At 40.8% G+C, this 6,000-nt stretch overlaps 1 protein-coding gene across 1 annotated transcript in view; it reads left to right on the top strand.

Moving 5' to 3' along the window:
* Window positions 1-1,861: 1,861 nt before the first annotated feature.
* The window catches only part of tafa5a (TAFA chemokine like family member 5a), a 201,642-nt gene continuing 197,503 nt past the window's right edge, over window positions 1,862-6,000 (top strand). Inside the window, exon 1 of the transcript XR_007814997.1 lies at window positions 1,862-2,084. The gene's annotated coding sequence lies outside the window, so the exon portion shown is untranslated. The remainder of the gene's footprint in view (window positions 2,085-6,000) is intronic.

Here is a 6,000-nt window from a genome sequence, read left to right as displayed (position 1 = left end):
TTTCTCTCATTGTTGCTGTCTGATGGGCAATTTACTGTGAACAACTGCTGTTTCCTGCAGTGTCATTCTCAAGTGTACACTAATTCAGTTTTGCACCATCTCCTTCCAAGTCTGTAATTATTTTACTTGTATATTTATGCTTCTGTTCAAGTGCAGTCGAGAACTGTACCAGGAGTGCACGTGTCATGGAGGTTTTGTTTTGTGACAAAGAGACAAATCAAGGCTCACATGTACACAGTCTCCACTGTGGTTATTGCTGAAAAAGGCAAAGCATGGGATACAAAGAGATACAAGTAACCAACTTTACTTTACTTTAACCTTACTGAACTGTACTTGGGCAAAAAGCTGAGTCCTCACAAGCTGCAAGAGAACTTTTTTAGTGATCATCATGTAATTATCACAGTACGGTGTGTGTTACTTCAGTTGGTTATGAGCCATCAGTAAAATGTCAACACCCACATGTGCCCAGTTGTCCTGGATTTTCACCCTAATGTTGCAGCAGGAGGCAAAACATCTGTCCCCTGTGGTCTCACACCATGTCACAGAGGGCACTGTGCAGCACATCTGGAATGGCTGACCTATGCCAAGGAGCTTCAAAGAACCTGGCATCCTTTGATGCTCAGGCGCATTGTCTCCACCCGCCAAGAAACATCCTGTTTTTGGCATCAGGTACTGCACCACACACGCCAGAGAATTAATTCACAGCTGGAAACATGTGAGAGGTGCTCCCAAAAGCAAGAGAGGGGTGCCATTCTGCTTGTTGGCTGAAATTATTAAATGTATTTACAATTCTGACAAGCTTAAAAAGAAACTGAAACAACATCCTCCCACTCTCAGTACTTTGTCTCTGTGTCATTCCTTACAATTCCTACCATTTTAAAACTGGGATGTTACATGAAAATGTAAGGCTGACCTTGTTGCACTTGCAGTGGTTTTCAGCAGATGAATACCTTTGTTTTAAATTTGTCTCACATCATCCCAGAATTACATCATGGATATACTTTGACTGACAGATGTGTTTATTTAGATAAATTACATTTGAAAAATTAATGCTAACTCACCACAAATGTGTGGTAAGTATGTAGGAAGCCCAGAGGAGTGTGAGTCACCCTGTTTATGCAACACATTTAAAACAGGAATTTGGCCCCTGCTGTCTCCAGATACTTTAGGTTGGAGGAAATGGCTGAAGGATACTCAAGCTAAGCTGCACTGATTATGTTGGCCAGCAATAATGTTGTATGTCTGCTTGGAAAATTCTAGTACTGGTGATTTTTAAAAAAGATTCCTGTTTTATTATATTACTGACAGTGTCCTCTCTTGCTATTCTGGCTGCAATATTGATGTTTAATTGTGTGTGTTTTCTAGGTACCATGTTCTAATTGTCCAAAGCTGACTGTGAATGTTTAATCTTTTATTACATCAACATGAACATCATTGGCAGCCTGCTCTCAGAGACTGCAGATGAAAATTAGCTCCTGGCTATATCTGGTGCAGTAAATACCCAATGCATTGTCTCTGGTAAAAGGAAATTGCCTGTTATTGAACAGCTGCCACTGTGGCCACAAGTGGTAATTACAGGATGTTCTCCATAAAACTTTCCTACATTTCCCAAGATTCTCTTCCCAGTCTCTTAAGAGATGTCATCATCAGGTGACTTGATTGAGGAAGCAGAAAGAAGAAAAACAATTTTAATTGAGTGGATATAGTTTTTTTTTTTTTATATATGTATCATGTATTTTTTTTTACAGAGCACTGTAGTAAACATTCTGATCCACACTCCATACCAGTTGGTGGCAGTAATGCACTAATAAGTTGTTTGCCAACTGTCAATAAACATCAAAGAAGAAGAAGAAGAAGAAGAAGAAGACTTGACTGAGAACACTGAGAGTCCTGAGAGCATGGACTTTGAGAAATGGGTCTTGGTTACTTTGGAGAAACTTGGCTGGAGAACATCACCTGGTTCATTTTTGTGGCCCAGTGTGTGACCACCTGTTACACCTTAACACTGGAGAGGAACAACACCTGACTGAGAGCAACTGGAAGAGGACTCTAAGCAGGAACCAGCAAACATTTCTCATACCAAGGTACAGGGCCTTAACTTCTTGTTTCCTCTTGTGATGTTGAACTTTTTATTTGTAACACAAAGACACAAGTAGACTCCCAAAGTGAAACACCTTGTGTACAGCAGGTAGCATTAGCTGACTTTAGCCTGACTTTGTTGACCATGTAAAACTGTAGCAGCACAACACTTGTATTGAACTGAGAGGTCCTACTTTCACTTAAATTGGTTGTTGTTTTTGGAAGTATACCCATTATCTTTCTTGCAGAGACTTAGATGAGATGATTCACACCACTCTTGTTTTCTGTACGGTAAATCTGAAGCTAGTCAGGAGCTGGTTAGCTTAGCTTAGCAAAAAGACTAGAAGCAGGAGGGAAATAGCTACTTAGCTCTGTCCAACTACAACTGTTTCCAGTGTCCCAATGTTTAAGCTAAGCTAAGCCAATCTGCTGCTGGCTCAACAGTAGCTTCATATTTATCATATAGATGTGGGTTGTGTTAATCCTCTCAATCTATACTCCCAAAATATCAAATTTCTTCTTTGGTTTACTTTGAAAAGTCACCTTAATTTTGTTCAGTAGTCCTGAACAAACTGTACGAGCTGCCATTTCAGGCCAGTTATGGTCACGGTGTTTCTGTCTGGCCACAGGATGAGTCAGTGAATGCTTTTTCTTCATTACTTGTGGGCTGGGGTCTGTGAAAATAGGAAGTTTAGGAGTTATATGGCAGTCTATTATTACTTCATCCAGTGCACGTGACCTCAACACTGAAGAATGAGTTCTAGGTGGCAGCTGCTGTATTCGTCAATCTCCTCTTTGGTGCTTTTTATGCTCTACAGCAGCGCCAGTGTATGATAGGCTACTCTCATTTTGTTACGGTCAAGCAAGTCTTTGAGAAGAGTATAATAATCTATTTTCCAGCTCTCTTATTCCTTTGTGCATGTGTGTCGTTATGTACTGTTATGGATTGTAGTGGCAGGTATTCTATAAACCCCTGAGGAGCTCTGCTGCAGAGTGTTTCAGATGAATCACCTGGTAGGTGGCAGGGGGTTATTACAGAGAAAAATACTGAGATATAAAAAATCTAAAAGAGATAAAGAAGATTGATACCTCTCCAGCGGGCACACGTGTGAAAACATGCCAATGACTATCACCTTTAGGTCCTCACTCTTTCTTGCTCTTCCTGCTCTCCATTCCCCTCTCTCCTCTTGTTACAGTCTCCCAGTCACCCCAGTGCTTCTTCACTTCTTCTTTCCTCTCTTTACCTCTGGCATCTCTGCTAATAAATCCCATTTAAGCTCTTGTTGCGACCCCTCAATCATCGCCCGCGACCAGCTTAAAATAACACTGTGGGAACAGAAAGAATGGGGCTAGTGTGCAGAGGCCCCCATGCCGTTGTTATTAATTGTTGAAGAGATGAATATCCCATTACAGTCCGACTGAGGAATGGAGATGGAGCGGGGGTTATACTGTGATTAATGCTAAGTTCATGCAATGCATGATTAATTCTGAAGTGTGAGTGGGTGTTTAATCAAGGCCACATGCGATATGATCAATTATAGGGTGAAGAAAAAGAGCTGGATGATTAGACTACCTTTCAGAGTGTGGAACATATGTCACCCGAGGTTTAGTGGGTTCAGTCGTATGTAGGATTACTCTGGTAGTGAAAATGAGGAATATAACCATGGAGGCTGGATTACACAGTTGCTTTGTAAAGATGGGAGGGTTAGACTATATTGGGCTCATCCAAGTGTGAGCTGAATGTATTCTGCACTTTCCAACAGGGAGAGTAGTATGAGTGCACCGCATGTGAGTACACCTACTGTATCAAGTCACCTTCAATATGGAGTGTGACACCTCACCTGCCTTAGTTTTCATTTTTATACAGATTTTTTACACTAAAGCATGAGCGCTCCTTTAGGCGCAGAACGGAAGGCTGCTAGATACTGCTACACTGCAAGGGGGATAGAATTTAAAGGAACAGTTCAACATTTTGGAGAACACACTTACTTTTTTGCAGGAAGTTAGATTCGAGGATCTATACCACTGTCAGCACAGGTAATCAGGAGGTACAGCCAGCAGCTGTTAGCTTAGCTTAGCATAAAGACAGTAAATGGGGGAAATAGATAGCTTGCTCTGCCCAAACAGAACAAAGTCCACAATGTTATCAATGTTAACACTTCTACTGAGCTATAGTACCTGTTATCTAAAACGGTCACAAAATCGTTAATGTAGAGACATGAATAATTTCAGCTTTCATCTAAGCCAATAAAATGAACGTTTCCGTGAGTGTTTCCCACAGGTCTGAGATAATCTTGTGGTGGTAGCTGGCAGAAAGGTCCCGCATTACCTGCTAGGACAAAAAGCTATTTCCTGTTCAGCACTGTTGTCTTTCTTGTTGGTCTTTATACATAATGAACTATTTCAGAGCAGTTGTTCCTATGTAAAGCCTCTCTTTGCAAATGTTTAAATGATCACAGCAAATAATGCAGGCAATTTGGGCCACTTCCATTTTTAAAAATTGATAATTCAGTCATTCTCTGTACTGAGACTTTGCTCATTGTACCCTACCTCGTACCAAAATGAACTGTTTATACTGACTATTATATCCACAAAAACAAGAAATGGTGCTGCATAAAGAAGGAGGTACAAAGTAGATACATCAGAGCTGTTCAGAGTGTTTCTGTGTGGCCAGTTTTCCATACCAACCGTCAGCTGTCCATGGCCTGCTGCATGGGGAGAACTGCTCATATGAATGTGCCCTCAATCTGGCCTCTGTAAATGGTTCTGTTGTGCCATGCCAGCTTTCATAAGAGAACCGCAGAGACGCAGCAACACAGCCCAGAGCAAGACATCATAATTCAGGAGAATAATTGGGGCATTTAAACCAAACCTGGGACTCATCCATGCCAGACAGATACAGGTCAGAGCGGCCGGTCCACATGGGAAGGAGGAAAGGATAGATGGATAGAGAGAGGATGGGAGGATGTGACGAGGGAAGAGATAAATGGTAGTAGGTGGGGGGGAGGTGGACAAACGGAAAGGAGAAGATGAAAAATAAATAGTAAAGCGAGTCTCAGCACAGAATACAAAATGAAGGTAAACACACAGATGAATTAGGAAAGAGGGAAAGGGAAAGAGGCGAGTAAAAGAGGGAAAATTAGAAGGAGTGAGGACTAACCAGGAAGTCAATAACGATTATTTTCCTGCTTCATGAGGTGTAACCTAATCTGCTGTGCTCTCCTTTTCACAACTTTCTGATACAAGTTGGCAGCAGTTGATTCAGAATGTAAAGAAATCAGTAGGGAATTCTTCATTTTGGCATAAAGGTCACAGTATGTCATGTTGTGCTCTGTAGTTAAGCTCAGTATTGATTGATTTTCTGATTTTTACCGTTAAGCCAGTGGTTGAGGTAAAAACTTTTTCCATTACAATGGGATAGAAAAGGTTTAAATTGTAATTGTCCATCATTAAGACATTCATGGAATACCAAGTGAAAGAATCTGAGAATCTCAGTCTGAAAGCCCACAAGAATCTGACACATTTTAAGGTTCAATGCTAATTAGGCTAAACTGTTTGGCTATACAATTAGTTTTAAGCCTATTGAGCTCCATATGGTTTGACTGAGCTTTTCTAAAAATCTGTTATGCTCGTTCAACAAGCAATAAACTGCTATCTCCCTCATAGTAGCTGGTATTGTATCAGCTCTCTTGCTGACTCAGCCTCTGATTCTTGACATCCACTTGAACTATGTGCTATAGATCTATTAATTAAGCATAAAATCAGCATTGTCATTGTATTTGTCTTTCCTCAAATTTACCAGTAAACAAAGTAAGGCCAGTGTCAACTTATAGTGAAATCATAGTGTGATCTATGTGTAGTAGACCTTTGCACACTGTATGTAGCCTGTGAGTCACTATGCTTGTATGTAATCAGAGAGAG

The sequence above is a fragment of the Lates calcarifer genome, linkage group LG18 (genome assembly GCF_001640805.2).
Source record: "Lates calcarifer isolate ASB-BC8 linkage group LG18, TLL_Latcal_v3, whole genome shotgun sequence".
NCBI lineage: Eukaryota > Metazoa > Chordata > Actinopteri > Centropomidae > Lates > Lates calcarifer.
This window is presented reverse-complemented; position numbering and strand designations above follow the sequence as displayed.